The following is a 25,905-nucleotide window of genomic DNA, read 5'->3' as shown; positions in this document are numbered from 1 at the left end:
GGTGGTAGTTAGCCTAGTATATAACTATTAATCTATAAACTCATGAATTGCTCAATCTGCCTATAAACCTAGTAAAGCCACGGTCTATATTCCAACTCTGTGGCAAAAGCTTGGAATACGATACCCATGGATATTAGATTATTTCCCAGTAGTCACTTATTTAAACAATTCTTCAAAGAATTCCTCTTCACATCCCAGGTTTGCACATATAATACACCAGGATGACACAGCTGTCTCTCTCATTTACGTCTTTCAGTATCGCTGTCCTGTCTATGTGTTTCATTATGCTATTTTAACTCCTTTGTTCTTTATCACATTTCTTATTCCCCCTTTTTTCTCTACCTCTTCTCCTTTCTCAGCTCGTATTACTAGCTCTTTTCCATTCGATACCCTTAATCCTACAGTATTCCTTAACTAACCCTCTGTTATGTCTACTCTGTTCCTATTTTTTAAAGTGTTGTATGCATGTACATTGCTTTTGTATATAGACATCCTTTCTATGCAAACTGAAATGTTGACTACAATATCCAGTTCTCATTCTGGGTTTACGATTCTGTATTTTTTATCTTGAATACTTATCTCATTTAATTGTAATACTTACTACTATATCAGTGTCTTACATGTTACTCTGTTAAAAAAGAAAAATCATCTTTTCTGCTGGAGCTTGTCTCCCTGTGCTGAAAATGGGTTCATGCCCATTCAGACTTTCCCAGAACGCTAATGTCACATAAATTTAAAAATTTTGATTTTTAGCTGTCTACACCTATTCACTAACTTCTCCATCTTGACCCCCATCCCCGATTCCCACTGCACTGTATCCTCTCTGCAGGCACCACTATTTGTGACATAAATGCTTTCTCTAGGGCCTGACAAAGTTCATCATATCCTCAAGACTCTCAAACACTTGCCCGTATCTCTCTACTACCAACATTAGGTATCTTTGCTCCATAATCCATGGCACATTCTGTCACTTTTATTTCAGCACAGACCTATCAATATCCCGCTGTTGTCTTGAGAATTTGTTGAGAATAATCCTGATAAATTCTTAAATACATGCTGTTGATCTTTGTGCCTTTTGTCAAGTGTGCTTTATTAAGCAACTATTCTTATCTAAATTTGAAAGCAATATGCACAACATTTGATGTGGCCTCGTGGTTCCTATGACTTTTTCCCAGTCAATAAGCTCTGACAATAGATATCCCATATAATTTGCAACATTCACCACTAGTATTACCTGCGCAAGTTTGTTATCCTTTATGGATTCAGATCGCCACCCCTTGAATCTGTACATTCTCCAGATTATCCATGATGCTTGTTTTAATCATTAAAGCATTCTATCTGCAGATATACAGAGCTGAGTATATATTTTTTTGGTTTTAGAGTTTGTTAATTGTTGCTTAGATCTCTGTTGAAACTGTTGTCTCCCTGTTCTGAGGGACTGCTTTCCAATCTATCAGCAAATATACAGAGCTGAGTATATTTTTTTGGTTTTAGAGTTTGTACTGTTAGTTGTTGCTTAGATCTCTGTTGAAACTGTTTTCCCCACCCATCCCCTATTTTCTGCCATGTCTTCAGTTGTTATAACTGTGTTTTTCAGCTTGTGGGTTATCTAAGTCAATGATCACTTGCATAAAATTAGAACTGTTAGTAACAGCCTGCATTTAATTGCTGGTACCTGTGTTCTGAGAGACTGCTTTCCAATCTATCTCTAAATATACAGAGCTGAGTATATATTTTTTTTGGATTAAGAGTTTTTTAATTGTTGCTTAGATCTCTGTTGAAACTATTGTCTCCCTGTTCTGAGAGACTGCTTTTCAGTCTATCTGTAAATATACAGAGCTGAGTATATTTTTTTGGTTTTAGAGTTTGTACTGTTTTTGGTTGCTTAGATCTCTGTTGAAACTGTTTTCCCCACCCCAACCCCTATTTTCTGCCATGTCTTCAGTTGGTATAACTGTTTTTTACAGCTTGTGTGTTATCTAACTCAAGGATCACTTTCATAAAACTAGACCTGTTTGTAACTACCTGCATTTAATTGCTGGAACCTGTGTTCTGAGAGACTATTTTCCAATCTATCTGCATATATACAGAGCTAAGTATATATTTTGTTGGTTTTAGAGTATGTTAATTATTGCTTAGATCTCTGCTGAAACTGTTGTCTCCCTGTTCTGAGAGACTGCTTTACAATCTACCTGCAAATATAAAGAGCTGAGTATATATTTTTTGGTTTTAGAGTTTGTACTGTTAGTTTTTGCTTAGATCTCTGTTGAAACTGTTTTCTCCACCATATTTTCTGCCGTGTCTTCAGTTGGTATAACTGTTTTTACAGCTTGTGTGTTATCTAACTCAAGGATCATATGCATAAACCTAGACCTGTTAGTAACAACCTGCATTTAATTGCTAGAACCCGTGTTCTGAGAGACTGCTTTCCAATCTATCTACGAATATACAGAGCTGAGTATATATTTTTTGGCTTTAGAGTTTATTAATTGTTGCTTAGATCTCTGTTGAAACTGTTGTCTCCCTGTTCTGAGAGACTGCTTTCCAATCTGTCTGATAATATACAGAGCTGAGTATATTTTTTGCTGTTAGAGTTTGTACTGTTAGTGATTGCTGAGATCTCTGTTTAAATTATTTCCCCCACCCCACCCCTATTTTCTGTCATGACTTCAGTTGGTATAACTGTTTTTTACAGCTTTTGTGTTATCTAACTCAAGGATCACCTGCATAAATTTAGACCTGTTGTAAACAGCCTGCATTTATTTGCTGGAACCTGTGTTCTGAGAGACTGCTTTCCATCCATCTGCAAATATACAGAGCTGAATATATATTTTTTGGTTTTAGAGTTTAATTATTGCTTAGATCTCTGTTGAAACTGTTGTCTCCCTGTTCTGAGAGACTGCTTTCCAATTTATCTGCAAGTATACAGAGCTGAATATATTTTTTTGGTTTTAGAGTTTGTACTGTCAGTTGCTGCTTAGATCTCTGTTGAAACTGTTTTCCCCACCCCACTCCCTATTTTCTGCCATATCTTCAGTTGCTATAACTGTTTTTTACAGCTTGTGTGTTATCTAACTCAAGGATCACTTGCATAAAATTAGACCTGTTAGTAACAGCCTGCATTTAATTGCTGAAACGTGTTCTAAGAGACTGCTTTCCAATCTATCTGCAAGTATACAGAGCTGTGTATATATTTTTTGGTTTTAGAGTATGTTAATTGTTGCTTAGATCTCTGCTGAAACTGCCTTCTCCCTGTTCTGAGAGACTGCTTTCTAATCTATCTGCAAATATACAGAGCTGAGTATATTTTTTGATTTTAGAGTTTGTACTGTTAGCTGTTGCTTAGGACTCTGTTGAAACTGTTTTCCCCACCCCCCTCCCATTTTTTGCCATGTCTTTAGTTGTTATAACTGTTTTTTACAACTTTTGTGTTATCTAACTCAAGGATCACTTGCATAACATTAGACCTGTTAGTAACAGCCTGCATTTAATTGCTGGAACCTGTGTTCTGAGAGACTGCTTTTCAATTTATCTGCAAATATACAGAGCAGAGTATATTTTTTTGGTTTTAGAATTTATTAATTGTTACTTTCACCTCTGTTGAAACTGCTATCTCCCTGTTCTGAAAGACTGCTTTGCAATATATCTGTAAATATACAGAGCTGAGTATATAGTTTTATAATTTGTACTGTAAGTTGTTGCTTAGATCTCTGTTGAAACTGTTTTCCCCACTCCTCCTCCCATTTTCTGCCGTGTCTTCAGTTGTTATAACTGTTTTTTACAGCTTGTGTGTTATTTAACTCAATGATCACTTGCATAAAATTAGACCTGTTAGTAACAGCCTGCATTTAATTGCTGGAACATGTGTTCTGAGAAACTGCTTTCCAATCTATCTGCAAATATACAGAGCTGAGTATATATTTTTTGGTTATAGAATTTCATTGTTGCTTAGATCGGTGTTAAAACTGTTGCCTCCCTGTTCTGAGAGACTGCTTTCTAATCTATCTACAAATATACAGAGCTGAGTATATGTTTTTGGTTTTAGAGTTTGTACTGTTAGTTGTTGCTTAGATCTCTGTTGAAACTGTTTTCCCCACTCCACCTATTTTCTGCCATGTCTTCAGTTGATATAACTGATTTTACAGCTTGTGTGTTATCTAACTCAAGGATCACGTGCATAAAATTAGACCTGTTTGTAACTACCTGCATTTAATTGCTGGAACCTGTGTTCTGAGAGACTGCTTTCCAATCTATCTGCAAATATACAGAGCTGAGTATATATTTTTTTGGTTATAGAGTTTGTTAATTGCTGCTTAGATCTGTGTTGAAACTGTTGTCTCTCTGTTCTGACAGACTGCTTTCCTATCTATCTGCTAATATGCAGAGCTGAGTATATTTTTTTGGTTTTAGAGTTTGTACTTTTAGTTGTTGCTTAAATCTCTGTTGAAACTGTCCCCACCCTATTTTCTGCTGTGTCTTCATTTGGTAACTGTTTTTTACAGCTTGTGTGTTATCTAACTCAATGATCACTTGCATAAAATTAGACATGTTAGTAACAACCTGCATTTAATTGCTGGACCCTGTGTTCTGAGATACTGCTTTCCAATCTATCTGCAAATATACAGAGCTGAGTATATTTTTTGGTTCTAAAGTTTTTTAATTGTTGCTTAGATCTCTGTTGAAACTGTTGTCTCCCTGTTCTGAGAGACTGCTTTCCAATCTATCTGCAAATATACAGAGCTGAGTATATATTTTTTTGGTTTTAGAGTTGGTACTGTTAGTTGTTGCTTAGATCTCTGCTGAAACTCTTTTCCCCACCCTCCCCCTATTTTCTGCCATGTCTTCAGTTTGTATAACTGTTTTTTACAGCTTGTGTGTTATCTAACTCAAGGATCACTTGCAGAAAATTAGATCTGTTAGTAACACCCTGCATTTAATTGCTGGAACCTGTGTTCAGAGAGACTGCTTTCCAGTCTATCTGCAAATATACAGAGCTGAGTATTTTTTTTTTGGTTTTAGAGTTTGTACTGTTAGTTGTTGCTCAGATCTCTGTTGAAACTGTTTTCCCCACCCCCACCCCATTTTCTGCTGTTTCTTCAGTTGGTATAACTGTTTTTGTTACATCGTGGTAATGAAGGAGACCACACGGTTTATTAAGTTGTAAGGCCTTTCTTTATTAAGAGCCTCTAGGTGCGCACCCATGCTTCTTCACACAACTTCTGCAAGTCATCTAACCACCAGAAGCAACAAGTTACCAGAGAATACAGAACCAACAGTACATGCTGAATTCCCCACAGCGCCCCTACAGTACAACAACCACATTACCAGCCCGAATACTACATTCCTCCCCTTTTAAGCTAAGACATACTGTCTTACATAAGCAAAACTAGGGAACAAGTTCCACAGTGCATTTAATCACTTACTTGTAAATAACAAGCTAATTATTAACTGGTTACCATACCATCTACTATTTTTTTTTAAGGCTGGTAAGCTATACATGCACTTTTGTTAACATTGATAGTCCTTCAAGTAACTAGGTTTAACCAGCACATGCTTAGAACGGCGCAGTGGTACCACCTTAGGTGACTCTGGTGTCACTTTTACCACTTCAGGTATCGGTGTGTCCTTCCCTGGAATGGTTGGATCTTCAGAAACCTCTCCTTCCACGTTCTGGCGGTCTCCCTCCATTTTCGATCCTCCTGCCACTGCGAGCCCTGGTTCCGAACTTAACGGTAGTTCTGAGGCCAGCAGTTCCATGGCATCCTTCTTCTGTTCGCTCCGTAGAATTTGATCTACATGTCTCCTCACTACGAAATCTCCATTCAATCTCACCTGGTACGACAATGGACCAGTGCTCTTGACAATGAACCCTGGAATCCACTTAGGTCCATAACTGAAATTTCGCGTCATCACTGCATCTCCTTCCAGAAAACTTCGCTCTCTCCGTCGTCTATCATGACATTCTTTTTGCCTCCACTGGGTCCCCTCCACCTTAGCTCGGACATTTGGATACACTAGATCCAGTGTGGATCTCAATCTACGTCCTTGCAACATCTCGGCAGGTGACAAACCCGTGGTAGACTGTGGTGTAATACGGTAGTTGAATAACACCCTTGATACTTTTGCTGCTAAACTTCCTTCCCCAGACTTTTTCATCATGGCTTTAAAAGTCTGCACAGCCCTTTCAGCACAACCATTTGTAGCTGCATGGTAAGGCGCTGAAGTAATGTGTACGATGCCATTTTTTTCTCAGAAAACCCTTGAACTCTTCACTCGTGAAACATGAAGCATTATCGGATACAATAGTCTCTGGTAGTCCTTGACTACTGAAACTCCTCCTCAAGCATTCAATGGTAACGAGAGAAGTGGGTGTCTTGACTTGATATGCATCCATCCATTTCGAATGAGCATCCATGATTATCAAAAACATGGCCCCCATGAATGGTCCTGCATAATCTATATGAAGTCTCTGCCAAGGCCTACTCGGCCACTCCCATGGATGTAGTGGCGCCGCCACCGGCAAGTTGCGATGTTGTTGACATGTTTTACACTCATTCACAATGACTTCAATCTCGTGGTCCAACTTTGGCCACCAAAAATAACTTCGAGCTAAAGCTTTCATTCGGGTAATGCCCACATGACCTTGGTGTAACTGCTGTAAAAGTGCCCTTCTTCCTGGGGACGGAATTATCACTCTTGCCCCCACAAGACGCATCCATCTTGCACACTCAGCTCTGTTTTCCTCACCTCATAAGGCTGAAAAACTGGATCCGTTTGTTGGACTGGCCAGCCTTGCTGAACCCACTGAAACACTCTAGCAAGCACCGGGTCTTTGTGTGTCCAAACTCTCAGTTCTTTAGCAGACACCAATGTTATGTCTTCCATCATCAAAACTCGGTCCTCCGCTTCCTCTTCTTGGATATGCCCTGGCATCGGCAATCTACTTAGTGCATCTGCATTACCGTGGTGCTTTCCAGGCTTATAAACAATCTCGTATTCATAAGCTCTCAATGTTACAGCCCATCTCTGAATGCGAGGAGAAACCATCTGCGGTACGGCTCTCATCTCATTGAATAATGACAACAAAGGCTTATGATCAGTGCAAATGGTAAACTTCCTCCCATAGAGGTATTTGTGAAATCGCTTGATTCCAAACATCACAGCTAAACCCTCTTTATCTATCTGAGAATAGTTTGACTCTGCTTGTGTCAAAGTTCGTGACATGAACCCAATGGGTCTCTCTTGTCCATCTGGCATCCGGTGTGCCAACACAGCCCCTAATCCATAGGGTGAGGCATCACATGACAAAATTAAGTCCTTGTGACTATCGTAATGCACCAAAACCTCTGAAGATTGCATTAGTTCCTTTGACTGTTCAAATGCTCTGTCCTGTTCCTCTTTCCACGACCACTGAGCCTCCTTCCTTAACAACTTATGTAAAGGAGCTAACAGGGTTGACAGATTTGGCAGGAACCTGTTATAGTAGTTGAGCAAGCCTAAATAGGCTTTCAGTTCTGTAACATTTGTGGGTGCTGGTGCCTGTTGAATGGCTTCCACTTTATTTGGCAGGGGGTGTAGGCCTGATGCATCCACCTTGTAGCCCAGGAATTCTGCTTCCTTTGCCATGAAAACACATTTACTCTGTTTCACCCGTAGACCTGCCTCTCGCAGTTGACTCAGCACCTCATTCAGCGTCTCCAGATGCTCTCGAATGTTCCTACCTGTCAACAGGATATCATCTAAATACACAGCTACCTTTGGAATTCCTGCCACTAGTCCCTCCATTATTCTCTGGAAAATAGCTGGACTCGAGGAAACCCCAAAAGGTAAACGATTGACTTGGAACAAACCTTTGTGTGTGTTCAGGGTAACATACGTCTTTGACCCTTCTTCCAGCACTACTTGTTGATATGCCTGACTGAGGTCCAGCTTACTAAACCTTTCACCTCCCAACAGCTTTTCAAACACATCCTCCACCCTTGGCAAGGGATACTGCTCCAGCTTCGAGACTTGGTTCACTGTTAACTTGTAGTCACCACATATACGTACAGCACCATCTAGCTTTAATACTGGAACAATTGGTGCGGCCCATTCCGCAAACTTTACTGGTTCAATTATACCTTGCTTAGTGAGTCTCTCTAACTCAAACTCAACTTTCTTCTTCATCGCATATGGTACAGGACGGGGTTTGTAAAATCTTGGCGTTACATTCTCTTTCACGTGTATCTTTGCTGGTGGACCCTTCCAGGTCCCCAGTTCCTCTTTGAATACTTCTTCATGGTTCTCAAGCACCTCTTGCAAGGTTAGGCCCGGCTGTTCTACCTTATGGAGCTGTAGGCAGTCCATGTTTAGCTCCTTTAACCACACCCGGCCTAGCAGGTTTGGTCCCTTACCTGCTACCACCATGACTGGCAACTCTTTGACTTGGTCTTTATATTTTACCTTCATTTTCACCATTCCCAACGTGGGAACTATTTCACCCGTGTAGGTTTTCAAAGTCACTGAACAGTCCTGCAGCTTACGAGCTTCTCTGGGCCATAACTTCCCATACTCTGCCTTTGACAGAACTGTGACACTACACCCGTATCCACTTCAAACTGCACCATTTTACCATTTAAGTCCAACTGGGTTTTAATGGGATCAACTCTTTCCCACCTGGCCTCTTTCACGTTAAACATTGTGAACACTTCTTCGCTTCCTGGTTGGTTGATCTGTAACTTCACGCATGTGGTGTGCATACTGCCATTTTATTTTCGGTTTCCTTCCTTTCCATCATACTGCTTTTTCCTCCCCTTTTTGGCTGCTCCCGAGAGGGTATTGAGCGGCACATTTTCTTTACATGGCCCTTTTTCCCACAAGCATGACATTTTACAGTTAAAAAACGACAGTTCCGTGACAAATGTTCACCTCCACACCTGTAACAAACATACTGACCAGACTTTCCTTGTGAATTATGCTCCACGACCACCTTATGCACTGGCAGTGAGGTCGCACTCCTGCTTCCAACCCCTTCCGTGGCTTTCTGTTGTAAATCACGAATGTCTTTAGTCGCTGTCTCTATGGCCTGTGCCAACTTCAAGGCCTTTTCAAACGACAAGTCAGGCTCCGCTAACAATCTGCGTTGTATGCGGTCGTCTGCAATGCCACATACGAGCCTATCTCGTAGCATTTCGGTCAGGCTGTCCCCATAATCACAATGTTGTGCCAGTTCCCTCAACACTGCGACATACTCCATTACCATTTCATTAGCCATTCTAGTCCTTGAATTTAACTTGAACCTCTGGACTGTTGCACTCGGCTTCGGGTTATAATGTGACTGAAGTAAACTCGTCAACTCTGTGAACGATTTGTCCCCCGGTTTATCCGGACTCAGTAAGTTCCTCATCAGACTGTACGTCTTACTGCCCACCGAGCTTAGCAATATGGCTCGCTTCCGACCCGCTTCCATTATCTGGTTTGCCTCAAAAAAATGTTCCAACACTTCACAATACTCCTCCCAGGTCTGTGTCTGACAGTCGTATGCAACTAGTGACCCCAACATGGAACCAGACATCACTCCAGTAGGCCCCGTCTCTTCGTCATCTGACATGAACTACAGCTCACCAGGTTACTCGCAGCGGACTCGGTGGCATCCCATCTCCTCGTCGCCAATATGTTACATCGTGGTAATGAAGGAGACCACACGGTTTATTAAGTTGTAAGGCCTTTCTTTATTAAGAGCCTCCAGGTGCGCACCCATGCTTCTTCACACAACTTCTGTAAGTCATCTAACCACCAGAAGCAACAAGTTACCAGAGAATACAGAACCAACAGTACATGCTGAATTCCCCACAGCGCCCCTACAGTACAACAACCACATTACCAGCCCGAATACTACAGTTTTTTACAGCTTGTGTGTTACCTAACTCAAGGATCACGTGCATAAAATTAGACCTTTTAGTAACAGCCTGCATTAAATTGCTGGAACCTGTCTTCTGACAGACTGCTTTCCAATCTATCTGCAAATATACAGAGCTGAGTATATTTTTTTTGGTTTTAGAGTTTGTTAATTGTTGCTTAAATCTCTTTTGAAACTGTTGTCGCCCTGTTCTGAGAAACTGCTTTCCAATCTATCTGCAAATATACAGAGCTGGGTATATTTTTTTGTTTTAGAGTTTGTACTGTTAGTTTTTGCTTAGATCTCTGTTGAAACTGTTTTCCCCACCCCACCTATTTTCTGCCGTGTCTTCAGTTGGTATAATGTTTTTTTACAGCTTTTGTGTTATCTAACTCAAGGATCACATGCATAAAATTAGACCTGTTTGTAACTACCTGCATTTAATTGCTGGAACCTGTGTTCTGAGAGACTGCTTTCCAATCTATCTGCAAATATACAGAGCTGAGTATATATATTTTTTTGGTTTTAGAGTTTGTTAATTGTTGCTTAGATCTCTGGTGAAACTGTTGTCTCCCTGTTCTGAGAGACTGCTTTCCAATCTATCTGCAAATATACAGAGCTGAGTATATCTTTTTGGTTTTAGAGTTTGTACTTTTAGTTGTTGCTTAGATCTCTGCTGAAACTGTCCCACCCCCACCCTATTTTCTGCTGCGTCATTTGGTATAACTGTTTTTACAGCTTGTGTGTTATCTAATTCAAGGATCACTTGCATAAAATTAGACCTGTTAGTAAAAGCCTGCATTTAATTGCTGGAACCTGTGCTCTGGGAAACTGCTTTCCAATCTATCTGCAAATATACAGAGCTGAGTATATTTTGTTTGGTTTTAGAGTTTGTTAATTGTTGCTTAGATCTCTGTTGAAACTGCTGTCTTCCTGTTCTGAGAGACTCCTTTCTAATCTATCTCACATATACAGAGCTGAGTATTTTTTTTGGTATTAGAGTTTGTACTGTTAGTTGTTGCTTAGATCTCTGTTGAAACTTTTTCCCCATCCCACCCCTTATTTTCTGCCATGTCTTCAGTTGGTATAACTGTTTTTTTTACAGCTTGTGTGTTATCTAACTCAAGGATTAATTGCATAAAATTAGACCTGTTATTACCAGGCTGCATTTAATTGCTAGTACCTGTGTTCTGACAGACTGCTTTCCAGTCTAGCTGCAAATATACAGAGTCGAGTATATATTTTTTGGTTTTAGAGTTTGTTAATTGTTGCTTAGATCTCTGTTGAAACTGTTGTCACCCTGTTCTGAGAGACTGCTTTCCAATCTATCTACAAATATACAGAGATGAGTATTTTTTTTTTGGTTTTAGAGTTTGTACTGTTAGTTGTTGCTTAGATCTCTGTTGAAACTGTTTTCCTCACTCCACCTATTTTCTGCCGTGTCTTCAGTTGGTATAACTGTTTTTTTACAGCTTGTGTGTTATCTAACTCAAGGATCACGTGCATAAAACTAGACCTGTCTGTAACTACCTGCATTTAATTGCTGGAACCTGTGTTCTGAGAGACTGTTTTCCAATCTATCTGCAAATATACAGAGCTGAGTATATACATTTTTGTTTTTAGAGTTTGTTAATTGTTGCTTAAATCTCTGTTGGAACTGTTGTCTCCCTGTTCTGAGAGACTGCTTTCAAATCTATCTGCAAATATACAGAGCTGAGTATATTTTTTTGGTTTTAGAGTTTGTACTTTTAGTTGTTGCTTAGATCTCTGTTGAAACTGCCCCCTCCACCCTACTTTCTTCTGTGTCTTCATTTGGTATAACTGTTTTTTACAGTTTGTATGTTATCTAACTCAAGGATAACTTGCAAAAAGTTTGACCTGTTAGTAACAGGCTGCATTTAATTGCTGGAACCTGTGTTCTGACAGACTGCTTTCCAATCTATCTGCAAATATACAGAGCTGAGTATATATATTTTTGGTTTTAGAGTTTTTTTAATTGTTGCTTAGATCTCTGTTGAAACTGTTGTCTCCCTGTTCTGAGAAACTTATTTCCAATCTATCTGCAAATATACAGAGCTGAGTATATTTTTCTGGTTTTAGAGTTTGTTCTGTTAGTTGTTGCTTAGATCTCTGCTGAAACTCTTTTCCCCACCCCACCCCACCCCTATTTTCTGCCATGTCATCAGTTGGTATAACTGTTTTCTACAGCTTGTGTGTTATCTGACTTAAGGATCACGTGCATAAAATTAGACCTGTTAGTAACAGCCTGCATTAAATTGCTGGAACCTGTGTTCTGAGAGACTGCTTTCCAGTCTATCTGCAAATATACAGAGCTGATAATATTTTTTTGGGTTTTAAGGTTTGTACTGTTAGTTGTTGCTTCGATTTCTGTTGAAACTGTTTTCCCCACCCCACCTACCCCTATTTTCTGCCATGTTTTCAGTTGGTATAACTGTTTTCTACAGCTTGTGTGTTATCTGACTTAAGGATCACTTGCATAAAATTAGACCTTTTAGAAACAGCCTGCATTTAATTTCTGGAACCTGTATTCTAAGAGACTGTTTCCAATCTATCTGCAAATATACAGAGCTGAGTATATATTTTTTGGTTTTAGAATTTGTTAATTGTTGTTTAGATCTCTGTTGAAACTGTTGTCTCCCTGTTCTGAGAGACTGCTTTCCAATCTATCTGCAAATATACAGAGCTGAGTATATTTTTTGGTTTTAGAGTTTGTACTGTTAGTTTTTGCATAGATCTCTGTTTAAACTGTTTTCCCCACCCTATTTTCTGCCGTGTCTTCAGTTGGTATAACTGTTTTTTTACAGCTTGTGTGTTATGTAACTCAAGGATCATATGCATAAACCTAGACCTGTTAGTAACAACCTGCATTTAATTGCTGGAACCTGTGTTCTGAGAGACTGCTTTCCAATCTATCTGCAAATAAACAGAGCTGTGTATATTTTTTTTTGGTTTTAGAGTTTATTAATTGTTGTTTAGATCTCTGTTGAAACTGCTGTCTCCCTGTTCTGAGAGACTGCTTTCAATGTTTTACAATCTATCTGCAAATATCTGCAAATATACAGAGTTGAGTATTTCTTTTTAGTTTTTGAGTTTGTTAATTGTTGCTTAGATCTCTATTGAAACTGTTGCCTCCATGTTCTGAGAGACTGCTTTCCAATCTATCTGCAAATATACAGAGCTGAGTATATTTTTTTGGTTTTAGAGTTTGTACTCTTAGTTGTTGCTTAGATCTCTGTTGAAACTGTTTTCCCCACCACACCCCTATTTTCTGCTGTGTCTTTAGTTGGTATAACTGTTTTTTTACAGCTTTTGCGTTATCTAACTCAAGGATCACTTGCACAAAATTAGACCTGTTAGTAACAGCCTGCATTTAATTGCTGGAACCTGTGTTTTGAGAGATTGCTTTCCAATCTATCTGCAAATATACAGAGCTGAGTATATATTTTTTGGTTTTAGAGTTTGTTAATTGTTGTTTAGATCTCTGTTGAAACTGTTGTCTCCCTGTTCTGAGAGGCTGCTTTCCAATCTGTTTGCAAATATACAGAGCTGAGTATATTTTTTGCTGTTAGAGTTTGTACTGTTAGTTGTTGCTTAGATCTCTGTTGAAATTGCTTTCCCCACCCCACCCCTATTTTCTGCCATGACTTCCATTCGTATAACTGTTTTTTACAGCTTGTGTGTTATCTATCTCAAGGATCACTTGCATAAAATTAGACCTGTTAGTAACAACCTGCATTTAATTGCTGGAACCTGTGTTCTGAGAGACTGCTTTCCAATCTATCTGCAAATATACAGAGCTGTGTATATTTTTTTTTTTTTGGTTTTAGAGTTTGTTAATTGTTGCTTAGATCTCTGTTGAAACTGCTGTCTCCCTGTTCTGAGAGACTGCTTTCAATGTTTTACAATCTATCTGCAAATATCTGCAAATATACAGAGTTGAGTATTTCTTTTTAGTTTTTGAGTTTGTTAATTGTTGCTTAGATCTCTATTGAAACTGTTGTCTCCCTGTTCTGAGAAACTACTTTCCAATTTATCTGCAAATATACAGAGCTGAGTATATTTTTCTGGTTTTAGAGTGTGTACTGTTAGTTGTTGCTTAGATCTCTGTTGAAACTGTTTTCCTCACCACACCCCTATTTTCTGCTGTGTCTTCAGTTGGTATAACTGGTTTTACAGCTTGTGTGTTATCTAACTCAAGGATCACTTGCATAAAATTAGACCTGTTAGTAACAGCCTGCATTTGATTGCTAGAACCTGTGTTCTGAGTGGCTGCTTTCCAATTTATCTGCAAATATACAGAGCAGAGTATATATTTTTTGATTTTAGAATTTGTTAATTGTTGCTTAGATCTCTATTCAAACTGTTGTTTACCTGTTCTGAGATATTGCTTTCCAATCTACCTGCAAATATACAGAGCTGAGTATATTTTTTTGGTTTTAGAGTTTGTACTGTTACTGTTAGTTGCTGCTTAGATCTCTGTTGAAACTGCCCCCTTCCCCACATTTTCTGCCGTGTCTTCCATTGGCATAACTGGTGTTTACAGCTTGTGTGTTATGTAACTCAAGGATCACTTGCATAAAATTAGACCTGTTAGTAACAGCCTGCATTTAACTGCTGGAACATGTGTTCTGAGAGACTGCTTTCCAATCTATCTGCAAATATACAGAGCTGAGTATATTTTTTTGTTTTTTGAGTTTGTACTTAGTCGTTGCTTAAATTTGTGTTGAAACTGTTTTGTTCCACCCATCTCCCTCTTTTTGGCTTGTAGTTTAACTTTGGTGGCTTTTGCAGTTGCCCCCCACAACTCTAGATTTGATCTGGGACACTCCCCCAGTCCCATCTCTTTACCAAATTCTACCTAATAAACTCTTTCTGCACTTGCTTTTTGTCATTTTTAATTTAATTGCATTTTTTAAACTGTGTTTGGTCTAATATTGCTACATACTCAAGTGTGCTAGCTTGCACTGCATGTGAATTGTTTTTACTACTGTTTTTGCTACTTTTCTGTATATAAAAAAAAAAAACTGTAAGCCTGTTTCCTACCTTTCCTGTAACTAGTGTTCCTGATACAGATTTGCTGCATCCAGGACTATATGTAAGCTTCTGAACCCCCCAAGCCTTTCTGTGTTGGAGGGAAGCCTTCTAGCTTATCAGTGGGAGTGGTAAGCACTAGGTAACCTGTCTACCACATAAGGAGTGGTTCTGGCCCAGAAATTGTAGTTATTGGCCGTTTGGGCAATCTCTTCCATTTGTCTTAACTTTCTGATTTGAAAGCCTGCATTTGCTCTTGTTTCTGTCCTGTAACTCATCTTGTGCAGATACAGATTCTTAGTTACTCATCTTGTGCAGATACAGATTCTTAGTTTTAGCACTTAAATTTGCTTATTCGTGCTCAGCACTTGTTCAGAACTTGTAAGCACTAAATAAGCTACTAATTACTATAGCACTCAACCTTCCTCATTACCTAGAGGAAAACAGTTTTTGTAATTACTTTTCTCACTTGCTTAGAGAAAAACAGCTCTTGTACTCACTTTCCTCACTTATCTAGAGGAAAATAGTTTTTTATTCAGGCATGTCCAAGGGTCAGCTCCAAGTGTTCTCTCCTTCCACCCAACACTACAACCTGTGAGAGATGCACTTATCTAGCCAAACTGGAGGTAAAGCTCTCTCCATCCAAGACTGAACTTGATAGTCATGAGGAGAAGGTAAACATTTGCACTACACCACACTCATCACATAGTCTCACTAAATTTATATCACCAAAATCCACACATAGTAACACAAAAACATTCGCGGAGGCTCTCTATAATAATTTGTCTAAGCAACAGAGACCTCCAAAGCAGAAACACAAGCAATTTCCATCCCCTAACACAACCCAAATGACACATAGCCCACAGACTCAGTGTTCCACTCAACCACAACCAATAAGGCAAAACAACATACCCAACACACTAGTCATAGGTGATTCTATAGTCAGGCACACTGATGTGCCACTCACCAGACTAAACAAGGAGAAAGTTACTGTCAGCTGCCTGTCGGGTGCCAGGATCCACCACATAACCCACGCACTCAGGTCACTCCACAACAAGTACAAATATGACTCTGTCATTGTCCATGTTGGTGTGAATGACCTGAGATATACCTCTCTGGACTACATGAAGAGAGACATGGAAGAGCTCTCTGATCTTGTAGCCCAGGCAGGTATGACCCTAGCCCTGAGTAGCATTCTGCCATTGCCCAAAATGATACTGCAGTACAAGAACAAAATGATTGACTTCAACAATTGGCTAAGCTTCTGTTGTCATTCTAAGGGGATCCAGTATCTGTCTGCTTGGAATTACATGGTCAACAGACCATGATGCTTTGCCATAGATGGCCTGCATCTGTCGCACCTGGGATTCCGGATACTGGCTAAGGCTCTTGCTGCCCCTATAGTGCCTTTTATAGGCAAGGTTCAAATAACAAATTCACCACTGTAACAGGAACAGGCAAGCAAAAACTTAGGGTAATGCTACTCAATGCTAGAAGTCTAAATCTCAAAATGCACTCACTCGAGGCACTCCTCAAAATGGAGAATGTCAATATCTGTGCAGTGACTGAGACCTGGTTCAAGGCTCCAGAGAGCACCCCTGCACTACCAGGCTATAACTCATACCACACTTTTCAGCCATGTAACCTGGACCGAAACACCAAAGGCAGAGGTGTGTCCATATTCATTAAGGATATCCACACCTCCAGGCTAGTTGCTCAGCATAATGCATCCAAGGTTATCCAAGTGCAACTAACTCTGGGCAAAACTGCAATCCAAATTGTAGCTTGCTACAGATCCTCCACCATGCCCCAGGATTCGTATTCCTCTTTTCTTGATGTACTGGAAAATATTAGGGTTCAAACAAACACCCTAATAATGGATGACTTCAACTACCCCACCATTAACTGGGAAAACTACTTGTGTACCAACTCCTTAGCTCAACGCTTTCTGGAATTCATAAACTCCAATGCCCTGGATCAACTTATCCACACCCCCACCAGGGGCAACAATATCCTAGACCTAGTCATTACCAATATGAGTGACCAGTGTTCCACACCTGAAGTCAACTCTTCATTGGTCCAATCTGACCATAAGCTAATCACCCTTGATATCCACATCCCGGCCCCACCCCCCATTAAGGAAACCACAGTAAAAAATTTCTCCAAAGCCAACTCCATGCTTCTTAAGACAGAAGTGATGAACTTCATGCCACCCATGCAGATGGACAATACAGTTACAACTGCTGAATCCTACACAAATGCACTCTATAAGCACTTACATGAGTGCATGGATCATGCTATCCCAAACAGAACCAAGACACTATCCTCCAAAAAAAGGAAGCCAATCTGGTGGTCCCCTACCATAAACAAACTGTACAACAAAAGGAAGAAACTGTTGCAAAAGAGAGTAAAATCCCATGAGTGGAGGAGTTCCCTGGTCAGCCTCAGTAAGAAGCTGAGATCCCTTATAAGATCCTCCAAAGCTAGCTATGAAAACAAAATCACCAGTAATTCTAAGGGTAACCACAAAGCATTCTATAGCTATGTCAAAAATCTCGATGGCAACACCCAGATCTGCTCTGAATTACAGCACAACGGCACAAAGTTTACAGAACCAACTGATATTGCCAACATCCTGGCAGATAGGTTCAGTGCAAACTTTACCTCCCCCTCGCCCCCTAAAGGGCCCATATCTATACAGGAAGAATGCAGAGTCCCTGTAATCACAACTACGCAGATAAAAGCTGCACTCTCTAAAGCCAAAAACACAGCATCCATGGGACCAGACAACATACCAGACTGCCTTTTACATGAACTTCAGAACGAACTGGCTCCCCACTAAAGCACCATGTTCAATAATAGCCTCACATCAGGCTTTGCGTCCACTGAATGGCACACAGTAACAGTTATCCCACTCCACAAAGGAGGAGCCACCACTGATCCCGGGAACTATCGACCTATTAGCCTGACGAGCCTGGTCTGCAAGGCCATGGAACGTATCATCATGGAACTCATAAACAAAGACATTGGTAACCTCCAAACTCTGGATCCCACCCAGTTTGGGATTGTGAAAGGCAGATCATGCCTCCTGGACCTGATTGATTTCTTTGAGGCAGTCACCAAAGCCATAGATGAGGGTAAGGTGGTTCACACAGCCTATCTTGACCTCTCCAAGGCTTTTGACACCATCCCCCATTCTGGAATTATAGGTAAACTCACTAAACTAGGTATAAATCCCTACATTACAAGATGGCTTGCCAACTGGCTCACTGACAGAACCCACACTGCAAAAGTTACAGACTCCAAATCTGACCTCAAAGCAGTGATAAGTGGAGTACCACAGGGTTCCATCCTATGACCTCTCCTGTTTGGTATCTACTTCTCTGAAGTACAGGCTAACACAGGAGGCCTCTGAGCCATAGTCAAGTCCCCAAATGATGTGAACATCCTACAGTAGGGCCTCACTGAGACAGATGCCTGGTGTCAGAGCCATGGCCTCAAGCTCAATGCCAAAAAGTGCAGTGTCATCCCCTTTGCTAAAAACTCTGTACCCATGAACTACCACATAGGCATCAATCTACTTAACAATGAATGTGTAATAAGAGACCTTGGGACCCAGGTGGACAGTAGTCTCTCCTTTGAGAGTCACATCACCACAGTAGTCAGTAAGTCCTTCTACATGGCACACCTCATCATAAAAGGGTTCTCATCCAGGAAAAAAAGAGGTCATTGTTCCCCTCTACTCGACACTCATTAGACCCATTACAGAGTACAATGCCCCTTTAGGAATGTACCTCACAAGACATCTTCAGCAGTTGGAAAAGCCACAGAAGTACCTCACAAAGAGGATTACTGGCCTCAAACAAATGCCCTACACTGACCGCCTCAAAAAACTCCAGCTTTACTCCGTAGCATATCGCCTACTCCGAGGTGATCTCTGCCTAACATATAAAGCTATGTCAAACCCAGAGCTGTTGGACATGTTACACCTAATGAAATCCCAATCCCTCCAAGCTACATGCTCTAGGGACCTAAACCTTGTCACTACAATAAACAGGACATGCTGGAGGAATAGATTCCTGTCCCAGAGACTTCCCATTCTCTGGAACAGGCTACCCATCTGTGTCAAGCAAAGTTCTTCATTAGCACTCTTCAAGAAAAATCTTGATGAGTGGATGGGAAATAGGAAATACACCCTGGGGATCACTTCTTTGTCTCTTCTCGACAGTGGCACAGGAAAATAACTTTCTTGGGTGGCATAAGCCAGGGAACCTTGTTGGCTAGGCTTACGTAGGCCCTTGGGCCAATAGCCTAGTACCTACCTATGAACCTATAAATATGTAGTCTTATTCACTTGCTCTGAGATCATTATACTCACTTTCTCTGAGTGACTTTTTAACTATTCAACCTTTGCTGTAAAAAGCCATTGATGCCTTCCTCTGATTGATACTGTTGTGGTTTCAAGCTTTGAGTTTTTGTGGTGTTCACCTCATAGTGTTTTAATCATTTTTTCAAAGGTAGTAGAATATTTTTCCTGTTGTAACACCTTCAGTATCTGGGGATTCCCCTTTTGCTAATATGTAAATATTGGGAATACTTGCTTTATCACATCTTTACCTTTTATTCTCTCCAGCTGCTTCAAATGATAGAATATCAGTCCACCATGCTGTGTTCTAAGTTACACTTTCCCTCAACATAGTGTGATCAAATTATCTTGCATATGATTTGTTATGGAATAAGAAACAATGCTTAGCACTAAGATAGAGGGACTGTAAATATTAGAAACATCTGTAAGTGTGATAGTAAAATCAGAAGTGTCAGTTAAAGCATTGAAACATTATTTTTTCTCCAATACTAGCAGCTATCCCAGTCAAATAACATCTCCATTACACTCCACCTTGGCTCATAACTCATCCACAAGGTAGTTCTTTTTAAATTCCTTTTCATTTGTAGAGGTAGAATTCAACATTTTCAAAGATTACTTCAGAGGTGTAGTGAGAACCATGAAATACTAGACTAATTCAGTAAGAAGTAAGATTATGCAGAATCACTAAGGCATGTCTCAGAAGAAATGGTACAGTTACTGGCCATCCCCTGTATCTTAATGGCAGTGTTTAATATATGCAAAAAGGCCTTATTTCTTTTTTATACAATATAATCCATAGCTTATCTAGAGATTACTTATAATTACATAAAATAAATTACTTCCTTAAGTTACATACATTTAAATGACAGTTCACTGAGCCAACAGCATGCTTATCAAAACACTTTTCCAGAAGACTTTGTCTCATCAATCCCTCATCTTACTATAACTAACACCAAGCTCACTACAAGAACATAATATCTGTGGGGGATGGTGATTTTATTGTTAGTAAAATTAACACTTTACAGAGAGCACAGTGACCAGCTCAAAATATAATGAAAAAGTTTTGTTGTTCAGTTATCACTAAGGTACTTGTGCTAACACAGAATACCACTGAAAAATTCAGTTCTTAGGTCCAGCAGAAGCTTGAGATGACATAATGAAAGAGAAAAATTTCTTGCTTTAGACTGTGGTATCCACAGAGTTGATTAAATTAGTTTCTGGGGTGATGCAATCCTCCCATATTGGAGGGTAGACTAATTTAAAATTTGGTTATTGATGTGCTTCACTCTGGTACTTTGGAGAAAATAAATCAGAGGGTGATTTGCTTTGTTCCATTTACAGTACTGAACCTTAGTTTGAAAAACAAGTTTTTGGTGTTCTGTTTGCAACTTATTTACTTACCATGTTTTTAGATATAACAAAAGCAATACAAATGTTAGAAAAATTAGAAAATAATACAATGAAATTTAACCTAGCCTGATATCATGAAATATTAAATATTCTTAAAACAAACCAAATGAGTATGGCAAATAAACTGAGAAATGAAAAAGTAAATAAATCAAAGTGAAAAACAAATCTTACAGTAATGTCTATGACAAATGTCATTTTACTTTAAAAGGAATGCAGTTACTACTGAATACAACACAAAATGTTATTTGATGGAAATAGCTGAAAGGGAAAAAGGAATGGCAATAGAGAACTGCTCATATTTCCTTTGTATAATAATTTAACTTACTTCATGTACGACAGTAATAAATGGCTCTCCATCTGAAGTGTAAAACCTGTTTGTGGATTCAGAGAGAACCCAAGCTATAGCAATAAGTGCTGCTGTAAAAAGGCCCATTTTCCATGATGCGTAGATTTGCAGTTCAGTGACACATTAGCCACCATGAGGAAAGATGTCATTATTGGCTAATTTGCATCACTTTGGATTGTCATTAACCACTGGGAGTGCAGATCAGCACTTCCTGCAGTAGGTAGCACTGGTGGCTGATTCATCATGTTAGGACAGCCATCCCCATTAATTTAATCTTCCACTCACACACACACACACACACACACACACACACACACACACACACACAAAACACAGATACACACACCCACACGCACACTTGCACACGCGCACAACACAGATACACACACACACACACACACACACACACACACACACACACACACACACACACACACACTCATACACACACACGCACACACACACGCACATACACACACACACACACACACACACACAGATACACACACACACACACACACCCACACACTCATATGCACACACACACACAAAACACAGATACACACCGACACACACACATACACAAACACACACACGCACACACACAACACAGATACACACAGACACACACACACACACACACACACACACACAACACAGAAACACACAGACACACACACACACACACACGCACACACACGCACACACATACATACACACACACACACACATGCACACACACGCACACACACGCACACACACACACCCACATGCACACATGCGCACACACACACACACACACACACACACACACACACACACACACACACACAGTGTCACAGCAAACTAACTGATTGTACTCACATACACATTCACCCATTCATCCATACACACACTCACACAACCACACACACATATGCAGCCCCTTACATGCACACATGTTCACATCCCCAGCACTACCTGCCCACAGAACTCCCAGACACTTACCTCTACAGGTTTCTGGAGACTGCACATGGATAATTAGCATATGCCCCTCCCCTGGAGTATTTCATTAGTGTTTAGCGTGGCCACAGATACAGCCCAACATGTTGCTGCACATTTTCCAGCTAAAGCACTGTGGCATAGCTGTGTCTGAATACAGCAGGGTTATCTTGCATGTCCTAGCACTTTGAAAGTTAAACTATGATTTAAAGGAATAACAGCAAATCCTAAAACATGCTACTGCAACTATAAAAGTATTGCCCCCCCCCGCTTCTCCTGACATGGGGACTGCACCCCTCCATTTCCCTACTACTGATAAATATTCTAAATCACATGCACTGTGGATTTCTCCTCTTGAAAAATATTGTTTTTATGTTTTTTATTGCATTGGATAATATGGAAGTTTGATAGTTTTGTTTCATTAAAATTAGTGACAATGATATTTTATTCACTGATTAGCCATATGCCCATTCCCCCTGGAGTGTGTACAGTAGAATGATCAATTGACCTGGCAGTGATGATGGTAACAGTGATGACAAAGCTGACGATGATGATGATGACGATGAAGAATATTTGAATTATTATTTTTATTATTATTATTATTATTATTATTATTATTATTATTATTAATATTATTAAATGAAGATATTTCCCATTTTTGATTTCTGCATTGTATAACAGAACCCATTGTCTGTAGTGTAGACAAAAAAGCTCTACGATATTCAGAGGGATTCTAAAACAAGTTACAAGTTGGATAACGTACTACCCTAAGCAGCAATGTGACCCAAATTCCAGGAATAGGCCTCTGGTATTTCTCATGTCACATAGGCTAATGAAGAATCACAGAGGCCTGACTCTGGATACTGAAAGGTATCTCAGGGCACATGAAAGGTAGATGAGATGCACAACTCCACAGCATGTTGAAAGTCAGTATTGAAGTTGAATGTCAACATAAATATTGTATATACTGGAGTAGCTCATTATACTGAAAGAGCAATCATGGCGGTGGTGCCTAAAAATGATACTGAAGGCATAACAGGATGCTATACCTATCAACTTCTTTTGTCAAGAATTCTGGGCAAAGCCAAAAAAAAATGGGTGGATAATGGGCCAAAATCAATACTACTCCTCTAATTCTCTTTAAAAATAGAAAAGCAGGTGTTGCGTCGACATGCATTTTCTGAAGAATGATGAGTATTAAATAATGCCTGGTATTATTGACTGACTGTAATCCTTAGTCATTTACTAGAAAATCAAAAACTTGATGAGAGACAGGGCAATAATATGAGACAAAATCAGGGTCATTCTGAAAAATTCTGGACAGCTGGGAGGTATGCATGTTGGATATGACATATACAAGTGGAGCTGTATTAAAGCTAGTGAAGTAGCTGTAGTGACCAGGTAAGGACCATAAACATATGCAGGACAGTGTTGTTTCATGACCTATCCTATATTGTAGGCGACTCCTTTTTCCTCTGTAAAGTATGTCGCATCATGACTGGCATGCAACTAGTACTATATAGATATCTGGCCTCACAGGATCTTAGTTACGTCACAGGCATGTAGTTTTTGGATTATGCCAAAAGTAGATAATCAGGTTCATTTACATTGAATGTGTCACCATCTCATTACCTCACAACAGCATACTGGATACTCTGTACATTTCTGGCTTTCGTATAGTGTTGGGTATTCGTAGTTATACTCCATTCCAGGTATAACATCATACCTGGTGGGCAGAGGTAGGTTTTATACATGGAACATCACTGCAGGAATGTAGAGGCTCACTACAGTGTTGGTTCAATTTGTTTGGAATGTGGTGCATTGATTTCTCTTGCATGTACTCATGTAGATAGGTATGTATAACGGGAAAATAATGGGAGTGTAGTTTATATCACCAAAAGTACAGCTTTACACTATTTACTGCTGTGCCATCTTTTAATGTTTGAATTATTTGGGTATATACTTTTTTTCTCCACTGCCTGCGGACCAACAGCCCTGGTCCATTCAGTCAGCCCACTTGTTTCTTAGTGAGCAAGAATTGATCATGGGAGGCTTCCATACAGGTGCTCATTTTTTTAAAGGCCCTAACCCTCCCCCAAGACTGATGTGTGCACTTACGTATGAGAGGATTTGTTTTATCTTACCTTTAGGGTATACATGTTCACACAAATGCCCCATGAAGGCTAACATAGCTTGGTAGAGTTAAGGACATGTCCCTGACCCATGCACTCATGCTGTGTACTTTGCAGTAAGTACTTGCACTGCAACACGCCCGACTGCCCTTTCCGGGAGGGTGAGCTGATGTTGGTTGCTCCCTCCCAGCCTCACCTGCCAGCTTCCTCAACCTTTGAGCTGCTTATCAATGTCAGGTTATCTGGATCATAGTTAACACTTCATCCTTCTATGCTACAGAGCAAGACTTTTCATAGGTGTTCTGAATGAGTTTTTGAATAGCACATTGTGTTCACTTTGTCTTTGAACTACTGCTTTGGTGTGAATAACATATTGTTTTAGAAATTAACACATTCAAAGATGCTTTGCAGTTAAATATTTCTTCATTGACAGCCATATATTTATTATATTATAAGCATAGCAGTCTGAAACTGGCTGTTTTTGAAGTAATTCCAACATACATTTCTGCTGTGGTCAATACTGTGACTGAATTAAAAATAAAAACAATTCTCAAAGGTTTATTCCAGGCATGAAAACACCATTATTAACAATGGGGTATGCACTTTCATTCTGTGCAATAGCAGAATATCTTCAGACAGAAGAAGCTTGGGTTTTTGAACAGTTTCAAAGCAATCACCACCATTACTCATATGAACAAAAACAACTAACCAGTGAGACCAACAATTAAGTACATAGAATTGTGAACCAGCTAACCATGACTCTGAGAATGAGGGAAGTTGTATGTTATACAAATAGGCAATATGTAAGAATCATGCTCACTTTATTCCTGTATAACTGACTTGTACCCATCTATTCCCCCATGGAGATCTTAACACCAGTGATACCCCTAGGGGCTGTGTTCACATTACAGAACTCTCACCAGTGATAGCTCTACCGGCTCTAGTTCACATTACAGGAATCTCAGACAGACTAATGCCAAGTCATTAGTGTGTTGGTTGGATGCTGGAGTCTCCCGTTACTTTGCAGCTGCTCTGCCTGGATAATACAGAGCAACTTCTATCATTTATCGTTAATGTGAGTGAGGTGATGTCAGCATGACTTTAATATCCAGGCAAATCACAGCATTCATGACTACAGCTTCCACCAATGTCAGTACATAACACTGCTGACACTTCTTCCAGGTATTATCAGGTAACACAACAGTGCCGATTTATTCGGCTGTGAAACTGTCCATGTACTGTCTGCTATCATCCTGTGAGGAATGGAGCAGATCATCAAGCCTAAAGACTTGATCACAATGTGGTGCATCTCAGAATAATACTTTTTGTGTCACAGTTGTGTGCATGTTGCAGTGTGGTAGCAGCCATTGTATGTTTTTGAAACACTGCTACACCATACATCTTTTAAGTACATAATGCATAATCACTTGACAGTAGAATAGCATAGATGGACAGTCCACGCATTTTGCCTTCATATTACATATGCATAATCCCTCATTAACCCTATTTTCCTTCAAGCATTTTGATTTATCCCCAAACACAAATGCATAACCAGCATAGCATTACTTTACTATAGGCCCACCTATAGCATATCTGCCTGCACAGCATGTGATGCCGCGCAATGAGAAAGGTATTCCCAGTGCAACTTTTATTGACAACTGGTATAACTTCACAGGTCCACAATATCTACATATTGTGAATGTTGCAGAAATGCTCTTGGCAACATGCTTAGTTTATATGA

This window comes from Protopterus annectens, chromosome 2.part0 (genome assembly GCF_019279795.1).
Source record: "Protopterus annectens isolate FY-2018-M chromosome 2.part0, PAN1.0, whole genome shotgun sequence".
NCBI classification, from domain to species: Eukaryota; Metazoa; Chordata; order Ceratodontiformes; family Protopteridae; genus Protopterus; species Protopterus annectens.
The sequence above is the reverse complement of the archived record's forward strand: the minus strand, read 5'-3'. Positions refer to the sequence as shown.